Below are 16,466 nucleotides of genomic sequence, written 5' to 3' on the forward strand. Positions count from 1 at the left end.
TGGGGTCTGCAGAGTGTAGCTTTAAAGTCGGGCAGACCTAGTGAAGAAGTCTTGTTTGATCACTAGCTTGTTGTGTGATCTCAAGCAAGCTACTCAGCCCCTCTGAGCTGAAATTTACTCACTCATAAAACAATAGATGATAGCTTGTGAGGATTAACAGAAATAATCTAGCCCAGTGTCAGGCCCAAACTGGTAATTAATAGAATTAGAAATGGCAAAGGATGTCAAAGAAAGATGTCAAACTCCATAATTAAATTAGTGAATTAATTTAATCCATATGTTGCCTGTTGAAATGACAGATCTTCTTAAAAGGTGACCATGTCTAGTGTGGTCAGTGGAAGGGAGGGCACACAGGTGAAAGTGTAAGACTTGATAAAACCTTTCTTTCTTTCTTTCTTCTTTCTTTCTTGTGGTACTGGGGCTTGAACTCAGGGCCTTCACCTTGAGCCACTCCACCAGCCCTATGTTTTTTGTGTGTAAAGGATTTTTCAAGATAGGGTCTTGTGAACTAGTTGCCTGGGCTGGCTTTGAACCGCGATCCTCCTGATCTCTGCTTCCTGAGGATAAAATATTTCTGATAGGGGTTTCATCTGTGGGTAGGCAAAACCTAAGAATTGCATTCTCTTTGATCCAGCAATTTACAGTTTTAGGATTTTACTTTCAGGAAATCAGCAGACAAAGATGCACCTGCAAACGTATTCACACTCTCAGCATTTATAATAGTTAAAAATGGAAATAAGAAATACTTGATAATACAGAATTAAAGGCCCTCAGCCAGCCCACCCAATGACAAGCAGATGACACTGAAAGGTGGCCATAGTGCATTGGTAAGTAAAAGAATCAGTTGCAAGACAGTGTCTGTGCTGGGCGCTGGTGGCTCACACCTGTAATCCTAGCTACTCAGGAGGCAAAGATTAGGAGATCACACTTCAAAACCAGCCCAGGCAAATAGTTCAGGCGACCCTAGCTCAAAAACACCTTTTATAAAAAATAAAGGGCTAGTGGAGTAGCTCAAGGTGTAGGCTCTGAGTTCAAACCCCAGTACTGCAAACAAAACAAAGTAAAACAAACAAAAACCAGTGTTTGTATTCTATATTTTTGTAAAACAATAAAAGGAATATTGAAGGAATATATGTTGAAATAGTAATTTTGGTTATTTCTGGATGATAAGATTACCGGTTATATTTTTCCCTACCTTTTTTTTCTTCCCTGTATTTCTTAATTTTTCATTTTCTTTTTGGCTGTACTGGGGTTTGAACTTGCTATTCAGGTGCTGTACCACTTGAGCCTTTTTTCTTTAATTATTTTCCCCCAGCCCTTTTTCTTTAATTATTTTCTTTGATAGGGTCTTGTGTTTTTGCCAAGTTGCCCGCAGACTACAGTCCTCCTACTTATGCCTACGGAGTGACTGGGATTACACAAACGTCTCACCACACCCAATTTACTTGTTGACATGAGGTCTTGATTTCTTTCTGCCTGAGCTGGTCTCAAACCTCCATCCTCCTGATCTCTACCTCCCAAGTAGCTGGCTCTACAGGCACCCTTAACTTTCCTATAATAAACATTGTGCAGATAAGATTGTCCTTGACTGAAATTAACCAACACCAAAGCACATTGGTTCTGCAGTTCAATATTGCCAAAGCCAGTGTCTAAGCTGCCCATGGCTTTTCCTTCACGGTGTTTGTGTGACCTCTGCACCCCCCAGTTATCACATGTGCATTCAAAGACAGAAGACAAGACAGGAAGGACTGCCCCAGGAAAACAAGAACAGCAGCTCCAGGAAGGACTTAGAACAATTGGCCAGATTGGAGTCATACAATCATCCTGTGGACAGGGGAAGGGAGGAGTGTGGGAGATGGGGTTGATTCAGCCACTTTGCAAAGTCTGCCATAAATAGGTATTGCTTTTATATGCATATATGAAAATGTCACAATGAAATTTGTTATTTTGTATTTGCTAATTAACATATGCTAATTAAAAGGGGGAAAATTAAGGCCAGGTATAGTGGTGCACACCTGTAATCCCAGCTACTTGGAAGGCAGAGATTAGGAGGATCACAGTTCAAGACCAGCCTGGGCGAAAAGTTAGTGATAACTTATCTCAACAAAAAAGCTGGGCATGGTAACATATGCCTGTAATCCCAACTAAAATAAGTAGGGAATAAGTAGAAAGATTGGGGTCCAGGCTAGCCAGGGGCGAGAAAACCCTGGAGAACCTATCCAAAAAATAACAAAAGCTGGGGGCATGACTTAATTAGTAGAGCACTTGTCTCACAAGCACCTTGAGTTTAAGCCTCAGTTCCAACTCCCAGCCCCAAAAGGGAACAAACAGTCACTGAAAATTGAAAACAAGCTGTTTCTTTTTTTCTTGACTCTCAATGCATTGCTCTCTCCAGGCACCCTTCCACCTACTCAGGCTGCAAGAGTTGGCAAATTCACATCACCGAGCCAAGGGGGTGAGGAAGAATGAAGAAACCTGAGAGGTGCCGGACCCTCCCCTGCTGTGGGGTGGAGATGGGCCCAGCACCCAAGCGCTGGCAAGTCCGCCTGCTGGTACAGGAGACCTCAGGTGAGGTTCTGGCTATGGAGCTTAGCTCCAGAGACACTTGCCACTTCAATAAGGCTATTACTTTTAGACGGTGCAGCACTGGCCCTGGCATTTCATCCGGCTTGCTTTGGTCTCAGGAGGCCTTCCCAAATAAACACACGTCCATCATGCAATGGACCAGACTGCCTGGGTTCAAACCCTGGCTGACCACTTCCGAGCTCTGTGTCCCTGTACCAGTTACTTCAGCCACCTGGGTTTCTGCTTCCTCCACTGGCAAGTGGGAATCATAAGTGTCCATTTCACAGAGTCATTATGAAAGACTGGTGTCAAGTGCTTACACAGCACCTGTCACAGAGTAAGTGCTGTGCAAGTACTTGTTAAAAAAAATAAGTCTGAGAGAAGAGATCGGTCATGAACTGTCCGGGCCCTGTTTGTTTCAGGTTACATCTTACTTGGCAGAAAGCTACAAAGAAGGGCTGAAGTTTCTTTTGTTCTCTGCTAGCTGCACTGCATGGTCTGCGGGAGGAAGGAGGGAGGCTATGAAGTATTATGGGGGTCGGGGGGGGGGTGGGGAGGGACCCCTCATCACTCAGTGTGTCACAGCTCATTTAGATCTTAGGAACCAGGTGCTATTACTGCCCTCCTGTTACAGGTGGGACAACTGAGGCAGAGGAGTCAAGTAATTGACCACAGTCACAAGCCTGTGGTGGAGCTGAGATTCTCCCCACATTCTTCCAAGTGTCATCCAAAGCCGGACAGTCCATGTTAAGAACAATGACATGGGGGAGACTTCCACCTACCTGATCCTAAAAGGGTTAGCACACACAGCAGACAGAGCTTTTGCTTAAGAGGCCCTAGTAATAAATCCTTCTGTAAAATGTTTTATTTCTCTATTTTTAGTTTGGCAAGTTTTAATTTTCACATACTGTGTTTTCTTACAATATGGTACATCTCTATTGTTCAAAAAATAAACTCTAAACTTGGAACTTAGCTAAAATTCTGGGAATTTGTGGTGTTTCTTTCTGTGTGTCCTAAAATAGCTGAAGTTCAGTGGCCTGACCAGCAGGAGATGATGTTCTTGTTGCCAGACCCGGATATATTGCCTTGCAGCTCAAGGTTGGCTTAGGCAGGCTGAAACCATCAATAATTAACGCCAGGAATATCTTGCAGGTCCAAATTCCTCCCTAAGCAGCAGCAGAATTCCTTTCTGCCCTCTGATCTGTCATGGCCACCTCTGCAAATGCCAGTTCCAAAGAGAGCGAAGCATCTATTGCTCAATGTTTTTATTAATGACCGTGATCGTGCTGAGAGCAAACCGTACATGTTCAAGGAGACGTCCCTGTTCTTTCCCTTTAAGAAAAAAAGAAATCACTCCACTCCACCCTACTCCACCCTTAGCCTCTGAAGCTCTGGTCTGTGGTGCCTGAGATACAGCCAAGATAAAAAGGATTGAAAACAAAATGAGCTTTTCATTTTTTTAAAACCTTTGTTCCCAGCTCATATACACTCCTGCCCCAAGTTGCAGATCCCTGGGTGGGGAATATGAACCAGTGTTCCTGGCCTTGAGCCAGGGAGTCAGCCCCCAGCCCCATCCCGGGGTAATAACCCTTTCAGAAAACCCCATCAGCCCCCACCTCTCCACTCCAGTGCTCTTGGCTGCATAAAAGTTCTCCTTCTGCCAGGGGGTGAGAGGGTGCAAATAGCCAAGCAGCTGCAAGGACGATCGGAGGCTCACATCGTGTGGGTGGGGCCGGCAGTGGGCGGGAGGGGCCGGAGAGAGATTAGGTGAAACATTAGCCGTGGCCTTTGGAACAGCTCCAGTGTCTTTCAATGACTTCTTTATGTGCTTTGGGTGTTGGGCTTGTCTGGCCCGGGGCAGGCACCCCCCAGAAGATTTCACAATGATCCACCATGTTAGTTCTCAACACGTGAAGTTGTCACCGAAGGAAATTGGTGTTTTTACCATCTTCTGCCCTCCCCGAGGAGCTCCTGGGGAAAAGCACTCCAAGTGAATTCATCAAAATGACTAGGTAATGCTCTAAAAATACTGAATGTTGTGATAGTCTGGATCTCTTTCAACCTTGAGCTCATTTTGTGAGCTTGGAGACCCAGATGTCAAATCACAAGTATATTATTTTTTATTAGAGGGAGGTGGACTATTGCGTGGGAACAGGTAAGTCACTGAGACACACGACTGCCAGGACACTCAGAACACGAGTATTTCAGCTAAGCTCATTAAGCAACTTGGCCAAGGAGGTGGCCAAAGGTAGGTGCCATCTTAAGTTAGCTCCATAAACCAGTCTTGAAAATTAGGACAGGGTACAGGAGCTCTAGGCTACACAAAATCTGGGTGCAGCGTTAACACTGTTAGAAGAGAGAAAATATGTAAGGTCTCCTTGAGTTCCAGACAAAGGGGCTAGAAAATATTGAAAACTGATTTTGAAAAGTTAGTATATAGCCATTCCTACAACACCCCCCCCATCTAAATAGTAAGAAACTATCACATTTGCACCATGCCTCCTGGGAGATCAGCTTCAAAAGAAATGTTTTTATATAAATAATTAAAAAAAAAAAACCACCAAAACCTCGCATCTGGGTCCTGGGTTGCACAGCCCTCAGAGGTCACAGGAATGAGACTAGATAAACTTCGAGGTGAGACTGAAAAAGAGCATCTGTAGGACAAAAGGAACATGGTGATGATGGGTGAATCTCTTACATGAATTGATGCAACTCTCTGATTTTCAACTGGCTTCTTTCCCCTAAAAGATGCCCCCAGTTATCCACGAGCAAGGTATTTAAAGATTTGGACCCAAACCACCCATGACCCTTGATAATTGATCCATGTCAGGCAGAGCTACTGGGTGAGTGTGAATTCGAGGAAAAATGGGAGCAAGGACTGCCCTGGCTTTATTGGGTTCATCTTTTGCTCCACATCTATGGCCTGCTATTGTGCTAAATCACAAGGATGTTCCAATCTAAGAAATCTCCTCTGGCTTGAGACTCTGCCTCAGGTAATTCCCTCGTCTTCATTCTCCAAAAAGGTTGATTACACTTGTCACTAATCCCAGCCTTCCCTAGCCAGACTCCATAAATCATGACTGGCAGGAGAGAACAGAGGGTCATGGGTAATTGAATTCCAGCCAACCTTCACACCTATTTCAAGTCAACCCTTTGACCTCTTCCCTGACCAAATCTGCTGCCCGAGCAAGTAAATAGTATTGTTTTTAAATTGGAAGAAACATTTTTCCAAGAGCCTACTATGTGTTAGCTTTATGAGAGATTGCTCCATTATCTCACTTCATTCATCCATTCTATCCACACTTCCATCAGAATACAGAGACAAGGAATGAAGACATAGTGGAGAGGACGCTGCAGTAAAGATCACCTTGGGCAGTCCAGTGAGGAAATGTCTACTCCAGACACTCCGAGGTCCCAACATTTCAGGCAGATCGAGCTTTAACACTGATGGAAAGCCTGAAGTCCTTTCTACCCAGGAAAATGGATGAGAAATGTTTTTCTTTTCCCTAGGAGAAGCTGTACAGGACCTTCAGATTCCAAAGACTCCATTCAAGCCCTCCCTCTGCCATATTTGATGTGGGACATCAGGTAAGTTATTCCATTTCTGTGGGTTTCAGGGTCCTTATCTGTGTTATGGAACAGGGTGTGTGCATGGGTCTAGAAGAGGGGATGGTAACACCACTAGCCTGGCGAAACTCTGGGGAAGATTTGGGGATTAAGAGAGGTAATGCGTTGGGAAGGCCTTAGTTAACTATGAGGCCACTCACACCTGGGGATTATTGGTAATGACTGTCACACACTGTCTGTTAAAACAACCAGCAGGCACACCTGTATCACACACGGATAGGGAACGAAGACCTAGGCAGACAGCACACGCTCTTATATTTATTTACTTACTTACAGTGCTAGGATTGACCCAGGGCCTGTGTGTGCTAGGCAAGCAGTCTACCACTGAGCTATATCTCTAACCCTTCATTTGTTGAGACAAGGTCTGTGGGTTAAAGCTGCTGTTGGGTAAAACCACTGTGCCAGGCTCACACTCTTGGTTTAAAGAGTCATAGTGTGGGTACCAGGGCTCTGAATCAACCTCACGCCTCAGAGCATACACACGGTCTGGATGTCAGTGCTAGAGGCCTTTTGGGGCATTTCACAGCTTCTAGGAAACATGGCACTTGCTTCCTCCTTCAAGATGAGGCCTCACCGCACACCACCACCAATCTTCATCCTCTGACATGTCAAAACCAGCTCTCCAGTGACTGTGTTTGACTATCACCAGCCTTCAAATTCATCGTGAAGCTAGCACTGCATTGCTACAGATAATATTCTTAGAAGCAATACTTTTTTTTTTAAGAACAATGAGTCAAGGTTGTATAGAAATTTGTTCAAGAAAAAAAAATTAACGCACTTGATTAATTTACTTTCTCAGTTTTAATTCCGAAGTGGCATGAGGCCCCCCAGATATAGCAGCAGCCTAGGGGTGCTGAGCAGCCAGAGAGCTGGATTGGAGTGGTAAAGGTAATGGGATTACCCTTTGCTGTTGAATAAGTGGCTGCTGTCAAGATAAGGGAGAAAATTACCCAGGCGAAGATGAGGTATCACAGGAGGTAAACACTGCAGCCCAGGCCTGCTGTTTATTTTCCATGGCTTACCTTCATTAGCATCCCTGCTAACCCCAGGCCACACACTCCCACCTAAAAGGGAAATTAAATAACCCCAGACTCCATGGAATTGTGAGCAAGTGTTCCCTTCGCCCCACCCTCCCCTTTCTCTTGTGTGATGAAAGGGAGAACACATTTGCTGGATGCTCACCAGCCATGCCTGATGTGGTCCCTTTTAATCTCCACACACAAGTCCAGGAGCTAGGTTGTTAGCAGAGGAAACTGTGCATCAGAGAGGTGAAGTAACTTGTCCAAGGTCATACGACTCTTGAGCTGTGGAGTGGGGGTTTGAACCCTGACAGATTAGCTGTGGCTATTTCTGGAAAAATCACAAGAGCATGCATGTTCCAACACCTCAGGTTTGATCTTCTAGACCCCACAGAGGAATCCAGGAGATGTTATTACCTCTGCAGCTGCCGCTGCTGCCTTTATTGGAATGTTTGCCAAGTCAGCCATCCGGTCCTTGCTCCAGTTCTGTATTTCTGTTTTATTGAGAAAGTATTTGCATTAAACCCTGTGTGGTCAAGACAAGTTTTTTTCACTCATCCCCCATGGCTTTTGCATTGGACAAATGCCCGGCCTTCTTTGACCAATCTGTAAGCAATCACTGTCTCCTCCCTTCAGACTCTTTCTCCCAAAACTTATTATCATAAAAATTTTACGCAGAAAACCTGAAAGAACAGTTCAGTGCACATCTGTCTAGCCCCACTTCCAACTCACTCAACAATTGTTAACATTTTGCCATATTTAGTTTACAAATCGGTCTTTACTTTTCTTCCTGAACCATTTGAAGGTCTGTTTTAGAAATTGTGACACTTCAGCTTTCAATGCTTTAGCATGTGTTTTTAGACCATTTCCTCCATGACCACATTATCAGGCCTGAGAAAATTAGCAATAATTCCTTCATATCACCTATCAGCCAGCCTATGATCAAAGCTGCTCTCCAACAGTCTTGCCTCACTGTTTTTTAAAACAAAACAAGTTTCATCCAGTGTATTGGTAGTAATGTCTCTTTGGTCACTTTTAATCTGAAACAATCTCTACGCATCTTCATTTTTTCCCTACCACGTGTAGTTTTTGAAGAATTTATTTGAATTGTTTCTAGTCCCTCAGGGACTCCCCTGCTTCCTATCTTTGGCTCTTAACCTGTCCCTCACAAGATGGGGACATGTGGCCCAGAAATTTTATAGGACCTTGAGAGGAGATGCAATGTGGCGACAAGAAGTGGAAGTTGGAGGTTTGGGGACATAATAAAACAAAGAATAAGTTTACTCTATTGATTTATTTGTCATGGCTGCTGCCCTTCGGCTCTCTGTCCTGTAGAAGAGGTGGCAAATGGTTTGGATGAATGAGATAGATTCTGAACAAACTACCTAGGTTCAGACTCAGCTTTGTTTCTTCCAAGCTTTGTGACCTTGGACAAGTTAATTAACCTCTGTTACTTGATTTTATCATTTGTAAAATGGTGGTAGTGTAATAATAATGGAATCTAATCTTTGAGTTGGGCTATAATGAATTAATGAGCACAGGCAGTAAAAATCCTGCCAGGAACAAAACATTATCCACACATGACGGCCATTACCATTATTGATGTTCTTCTCCCACGTTCTATCACCTTCCTTCTCCAGTCTTCTCCTGGAACTGGAACATTGAACATTTCTGGCTGCCTGATACCTTTGCTCACTTGCTCTATGTTCAGGTTACTCTGGTTGGCCCAGGGAACTTCTATTGTGCCTTCAACCTCATCCTCTCTCTCTCTCTCTCTCTCTCTCTGTTTTTTTTCTCTCTCTCTCATTCTGTTTCTCTCATTCGATTCTACTTTCTTCAGTTAGATCACACGCCTGGTTTAGCTCTCTCCCTTTTCAAACTGACACATTGATTCATCCTTTGATTTAAGATACAATTAAATGTGTGGTTTCCAGTCCAGGAGCACTTCCTATTTAACTGACCCTTGACACTTCTTGGTTCCCATCTATTCATTCCATCAGTCAGTCAGCCAGTCATCAACACATTGTTGAGGCCCCAGCAGGAACTGAGCACTCGGCTGGATACTGGAGATACAATAGTGAACTCAGTGTGGTCCTGTGAGAAAATTATCAGCCAGCTACTCAAAGAGCATCTGAGCTGCAGCTGGGAGCCAGTAGAACCAAGTTCTGGAAACTTCCTGTACCATGATCACATCTGAGAATTTTGGGAGAGTGGTTGAAGGGGTCTCTTTCTCCACAAAGCTGTTTTGCATTGTTCTGAAATGTCTATCATTAGAGCACCACCAGAGTAGCTAGAATCATTTCCTGTATTCCTGTAAGTCCCTGAAACATTTTTAGACTCATTATAAAATTTAGCTGTCACTGATTACTGTATTTCCACAAAAGTATATTTTATTAAAATAACTATCAGTTGGTACAGTTTCTTCATCTAGAGAATGGCCATGTGCAGTACTCACCTTGTAGGGTTATTACCAATTTTAAATGAATGGTAGCAAAATGCCTGGAGCACAGTATCTTACTAAGCATTTGGATGTGTGTTTGATAACTAAAAATGAGTTTGTTGAGAGATTTTGATAGAGTCAAAAGAAAAAGAGTAAGACTCAGAGCAGGTGAGCTTTGATGGGGACGAGGAAGGAAAGGTAGGTATGAGGCCTGACTCAGGCAGCACATGAGACCGGGGTCACTTGAAGAAATTGTAGCGAGGACAAAGGCAAAGTCAAAAATGAACTCTGACTGTTTTATAATTTAAACCAAAAAAACCTGCCCCATCTACTTTATTCTGAATTCTGGATGCTAAGCAACCAATTCCAGAACAAACATGATTGCTTGGTGTGTATCGACAAAGAAACCTGGTGGGGGACAATTCTCCATGGGTCTCTAGATTCTGTACATCTTGTGGGCAGGGACACTGACCACCTTTGTTCTGGATTATCTTTCAAGAATGTTCGTGTACCAGCAACCTGGAGAGACAGAGATAATCTCTACATCCAGAGCAAAGGGCAGAATGCTTACTGCTGTTACGTGAAACTCAGGCTCCCAAGTTCAAGTTCCTCTTCTGTGGCACAACTCCCTGTGAGTACAGGACTCACGTGGCTCTCTTCTCATCACCTTGCAGGAACTGGGGGAGCTGGAGAGCTGGCAAATGCTGGCATTCTGGCTGCTGCTATGGCTGTAAGTAAAAAGCTGTTCCTCATCTCTGACCCAAGAACACTGTGTCTTCTGTCTTATCTACTAAGCTGCGGTCTTCTGCCGTGTGAACTCTCCGTAGGGTCAAATTTGAGCTCCTTCACTGTTTTCAACTGTTAGAGTCTGGTTCCCGTTCTCACAGCTCATTGCTGTGGCACGTGGGTCTGCCGGGCTCTTTGAGCATGGGTGGCCATGCTCTTTGCCACACGATCCTACTGATGGGACAAGATTACCAAAGGTAGCCTGCAGGCTAAGTATTAACCCGTGAGGGGTGTATCAGGCAAGCTTTGCCCATTGGTGGCAAGAGTGACTTACTCCTCTGTCTTAGGAATTTGAACTCAGGATGGGGATTTGTCCATGATAGTAGTGGCAAAGCATGGCATGGCCTGCAGAGGCAGAAGGAAAGAATGGCTGAGTCAGGTTAATGGCAGAGCACTCGAAGAACAAGGAATTCTGTCAATAGGAGACACGGGGGAGCCATTGGTACAGCCTCCCAGAGCCTTGAGCTCAAGGTTGCCTGGCCTTTGACCTTTCTCTTGGTAAAGTCTGATTGCTCAACAATTTCCATTTTCTTCGAAGCCTGGAAAAGAGGGTGAGAGAGGCGCCCATTTCCCTTCTGTTCTTGTCTTTTCAAATAATAAAGGGAGAAGATCTCACTAAAATAATGGAATTGTTACTGCTTCCTCGTAACCCTTCTGTCCCTTCCTTACCCAGGTCCCATCAAGAAATGGGACCTCTATTCTTTTCTCTTTTCTTACTTTTTTTCTTTTTGGCAGCCTGTGGGTTTGAACTCAGGGCTTCACACTTGCTAGGCAGGCCCTCTACCACTTGAGCCATGCCTCTAGCCCACTTTGCTCTCTTCTTCACCCTCTCTTTATCCCAATTCCTTCATAATTTCAAAATTATGTTCCATTTCAATAAGAACAACAGGTTGTGCATTTGACCTCCTGCCAAATGGGCCCATTTGTGACATAAGATTGAAGAAAGGGAAGGGATTGTATTCTCTAGGGCTTCCTGTTCCCTTTCAGGCCTTCAATCCATTCCTATCTGGAGACTCTTTAGTGGGTACAGATTTATGTCTTTGTTTGCTGTCCTTTTTCTCCGTTTTTCCACCGTAGCCCTCTTTCTGTCATCTGCGGTCTTCTCTAAGCCATTCCGTACCTCCTTCACTAGTGAGGAGTGCATCCCAGAGCGTGGATGAGCAACTAGCTTATGGGAGATGTCCAATCCTTGAAAATTCCTATACTCCTTCACGCACACTCCCTTTACTGGATCATCCTCACCTTTGTCTCCCACACTGTCTGCATTTTTCACTTTTAAAAGTTCTTCTAGGATGATGTAGAAGAAGAAAATAAAAACAAAAACTAAAGCACATTAAATAGCGTTTTATTTTCTAAGTGAACAGAATGTATGCTTTTTGTATTTTTTTTTTTTACGTTGTGAGTAGTGATCTAACAAGTAATCACAGGACAAACAATTGTGTTCTCAGTCTACTCCTTGAGCATTTAAAGTTTTTACAAAGTCATCTCTATCACCAGCATCCAGTATAGAGCTGGGGCTGGGTGATGCAGGCTAGATTTGTCATGTAGCAGTTTGGAGATTGATAGGAACACATAACTGTGGTAAAAATATAGCTTTTAAAGTGAGTTTTGCTGTTGAAATATGAGTCAGAGAGTGAGCTTGGACAGAGTAGGGTGACAGCTGGATACCCACTCATGTGGCAAGCTGTCAGAGGGATGAAGTGGGAGGATGCAAGCCTGATGTGCCAAGACAGTGCTCTCAACACGAGCAGCAAGGCCCGTGAAGTCTTTGGAGCACAAGCAAGACCCAGCCCACGCAGAGATCGGGAGTTAGAAACAGGGCAGCAGCATTAAAAACTTGTGAATTTTTAAAATTTCACAAGTTACTTGTAAACATCATAAAAACATTAGAAGATAAAGCCAGGAAATTAATAAACAAAAAATAATCCATGATTTTGCCACCAGATACTGTTGACATTTTGGTGTATATCTCGTTTTATTTTCAATGTGTATTTAGGTTTTACAGAAAGAGAGAGAAATGGATAAATACTATACATTTCCTTATATATTCTTTTTTATTTTTGCTTGCATGATCCTTTGACCAAAAATTACACATTCAGAGCATATTGTCGGGGGAGAATGGCACTGATGTTTGAACTCAGGGCTTCATGCTTGCTAGGCAGGCGCTCTACCAATTGAGCAGCTCCACCAGCCCTTTTTGGTGAAGGATTCTTTTTTAGATAGAGTCTCATGAACTATTTGCCCTGGACTGGCTTTAAACTGGGATCCTCCTGATCTCTGCCTCCCAAGTAGCCAGGATTACAGGCATGAGCCATCAGTGCCTGGTTTACAGCATAGTTTTAAATGGCTACCTGGTTTCCCATGGTGTGGTGATCTCTAAGTTACTTAACCTGCTTATTTGATCCAGTTAGGCTGTTCTCAGTTTTTACTCTTATGCACAGTTGTGAAACACACAACCTTGCCACGTTTCTTTAGATACTCATCTGACTATATTCTTGAGATAAACTTCTAGAAAGGGAATTTTTAGATCAAACAGCATGCATGTGTCTAGAGCTTAGATAAGTATTACAACTAGGCCTTTCAGAAATTTCAGTTTACAGCCCCATCGTAATCAGACTGGGTTTTTGAACAATTTTCAGACCAAGCTCCATTCTAAGGAGTTTGAGCATCATTTGCTGCTGACAGCTTGTGTTAAATGGGCAGAACAGAAAGTACTGGTGTATACATGAGGCTCTTCTTTGATGGTGTAGGTTAGGTGGTCATAATACACATTGATCATAAAAGCAACGAGAGACCCACAGTTACCGAATTCTTAGAGGGATACACCCAGTGCAAGAATACTGGGTTAGAAAAGTAAGTTAGCTCAGGTAAATGTGTTTGATTTTTTATTATTGCTCCATAACAAATTAGCACAAGCTAAGTGTTTTTAAACATCACACACAACTGGTCAGGAGTCCTACTATAGCCCAGCTGCGTTCTCTAAGACTGCAATGAAGGTATCACCCAGGGCTGAGTTCTCATCTGGAGACTCAATTGCTGAAAGGAGTATTTCTAAGCTCAGTTAGTGTGCTGACATTCTTCATTTCCTGGTGGCTGTAGCACTCAAACATTCCTCAATGTCATCAAAGACAGCAAGACTCTGGAATGAGTCTGTACCAAGACACAGTCTTACATAATAAAACGGAATCAGGGGAGTGACATCCTGGAAACTTGCTGTATTCTCTTGGGTAAAGCAACTCAAGTCCTAAAACACTTCAGAGGAGGGAATTGTACAAGGAGTGAATTCCTGGAGACGGGATCATGGGAACACCTTAGTCTCATCTTAGTAAATAACTCAAATATCTCTCTCCTTAAAGTACTTTCCATATGAGTAATCAAGGAAGCAGAAAACTTGGGAGAATGTGAAATCTGAAACTCATTGACCAAAAAAATATTCCTTCCGTGTCTCTCATTTCAAGTAGAGGTGGCTAACACAGCATTCCGTAGGCAATATTTGGCCTAAGATAAATGTGACATCTTCAAAGGTGTACCTCAGAGCATGTGTTTTATGTTTTCTTGGGAATTCACTTCTACACCCCTATGACTAAGTTATTTTCTCCCAACTTTGTCTTGTGGAATGAGGTGGCTTATCCAAACCATGTCACGATGACCACAACTGAGACATTTTCCATATGAAATTCTGAGAGCTATTCTATGTCTCCAGTTACTATGTCTCCCCAAGATCTAGCCCTGCATCTCCACCGTCTTTAAAAAAAATTAAATTCAAAGGAATGCAGGCAGTTAAAAAAATCTTTGAAAACATAATATAAATCATGTTATTGAAAAGGAACACTGTAAGAAGCCCCTCTTGATGTTTGCATTTCTATCTTGCTTTTCTGACCTCTAGGAGAATTTATGGTCCACATTTCATACTTTCTTCTTTCGTTCAATTAAGTATTGCCTTAATTGTAAAGCAGCTGTAATTCAGTGTTTTGTTAGGAAAACATTGCGGGCTGGATGCATCTCCTATCACTGCTCACAGTTAGCATTAGTCCAGATAGCATCAAAAGTTTGGAGGGGAGGAAGGGAAGGAGACACGATTCTTCTTAAAGTACTTAATCCTTAGTCCCCTCCTTTCCCTCCACTGTTTTCCTTCCTGGGCCTACAGATAGAGCAAAACAAACTGTGATGGTCCTGGGTGAGGGATGACTGGTAAGTAGAAGCTCCAGTCAATGAACTCTGTGGAAATTCCTAAAAGGCTTTGGCTCTGTGTCACTGCCTCATTTAATCAAATCAATCCCTTACCAAGAAAAATCAGGTAAGTATTAAAGGCATACAGTGAAGACGATGATGGTCCATCAATGTGTTTCCTGCGTGGTGGTCAGAGCCTCTCCCTGTCACTTTCCCCAGGAGCTACTGGCTCTGCCTCCATTCTCTAAGGAAAGGAAGAGGTCTGGCTCAGGTCCACCTGAAAAGACCGATAGGAAGCAGAATTACCCTCCCCAGGGGGATAGGGTGGGATGTGTGGAGGAGGTGGACTGTGTATTATGTGTTCTTCTCTTCTTTGACAAGAGAGTTGAAGGAAGAACTGAGCAGGGGAGACAAGAGCTCCTGGGCCTGGGAAATAGGCTGGGCAGCTGGAACATAAAGCTGGGGCAAGGCTGGGACTTTTTAAAGCAAGTTACTCCAGACTTCATTTTTGAACACTTTGAGTGTTATGGGTGTTGTTGGTGAAGGTTGATGGTCCATTTAGTCCGGGCTTAGTTAAATGTCATATCTTTCTGACCCTTTAAAGTATGTATTAAGTCCCTCAGACTGCTGAAACCAAGGTCCACAAACTGGGTGCCTGAAAACAACAGAAATAGATTGTCTCACATTTCTGGAAGCCAGAAGTCTGAAATGGCACTCCCTCTAAAACTAGGGGAGCCTCCCTGCCTCTTCCTAAGCTTCTAGTAGTTGTAAGTATTCCTTGGTTTGTAAGTGCACCATTTCATATGTTCTGCCTCTGTTGTCCCAGGTGGTGTGTGTGTGCGTGTGTGTGTGTGTGTGTTCCCACCTTTATAGTAAGGACACTGATTATTTAGGGAGTACTAATCCATATGTCCTCCTCTTAAGTAATTGCACCTACAAAGACCTTTCTCTTAGTCTGTTTTCTGTTGCTATAACAAAATGCCCAAGACTGGGTAATTTACAAAGGAAAGAAGTTTATTTGGGTCACAATTCCGGAGGTTGTGAAGTCCAAAGACATGATAGCAGCATCTGGCCTCATAACATGGCAGAAGGTGGAAGGGCAGGGGGCACATGCAGAGGAGACAAACACAGGAGTAGACTCACGTTATAACAACCTGCCCTAGAAGGAGGGAAAACTCACTAACTATCCTAATCATTCCTTACAGGCCCCACCTCCCACCACCAGCACAATGACAATCAGATTTCACAGAGGACAAAGTGTATTTAAGTTACCGTGTTTCCAAATAAGGTTGTATTTTGAGGTGTGGGGGACACTATTCAATCTGGTACAAATCACAGCATAGAGGAACATACACAATTAAAACATGAGCCAATTAAATTTAGTCTTTGTGCTCTTCTGAGTAAGACCTGGGAACAAAGCCACTGGTGCTTGGAAAAGGAACTGATCTGAAATATTCATCTTCTCCAAGCCAGCAAACTCACCTTAATGCTGTGCCCACGCTGTTCTCCTAGGCTCCCCTTTCCTTCAGTTCTCCTTTCTTATACATGCTTACCTGCTAGCAAGGAGAAGGGGGACATGGATGGCTGTACACCTGCATCTCCAGCACCTGCAGACAAAGCACTTTGTTCCCCATCAGAGTCCAGCATCACACAGATGTAGGGTCTCTGAAATGCATTTGTCAGGGTTGGCCTAAAGCAGTGGGCAGACTGGAAGACCAGGGCTCCTGGGATCTCATCATAGGGACACAGGAAGGTGGACAGAGTACAGTGACAGTGGAACACCAGTGCACTAGTTAATAACTCCCCACTCCGTATAGCTGAGAGGCTCCTGTAAGAACCTCATTCATTAAGTGCTAGAA

The 16,466-nt window shown here is 43.6% G+C and overlaps 1 long non-coding RNA gene across 2 annotated transcripts; it reads left to right on the top strand.

The window, feature by feature from the left end:
• The first annotated feature begins 2,348 nt into the window (after positions 1-2,348).
• On the top strand, positions 2,349-10,994 carry LOC141410775 (uncharacterized). Of its 2 annotated transcripts, none has more exons than XR_012435558.1 (3): positions 2,349-2,568; positions 6,076-6,153; positions 10,151-10,994. It is a non-coding gene; the product is annotated as an uncharacterized lncRNA (long non-coding RNA). The 2 variants fall into 2 exon arrangements; XR_012435559.1 differs by lacking the exon at positions 2,349-2,568 and adding an exon at positions 4,368-4,577.
• Positions 10,995-16,466: the final 5,472 nt, after the last annotated feature.

The sequence above is a fragment of the Castor canadensis genome, chromosome 9 (genome assembly GCF_047511655.1).
Source record: "Castor canadensis chromosome 9, mCasCan1.hap1v2, whole genome shotgun sequence".
NCBI classification, from domain to species: domain Eukaryota; kingdom Metazoa; phylum Chordata; class Mammalia; order Rodentia; family Castoridae; genus Castor; species Castor canadensis.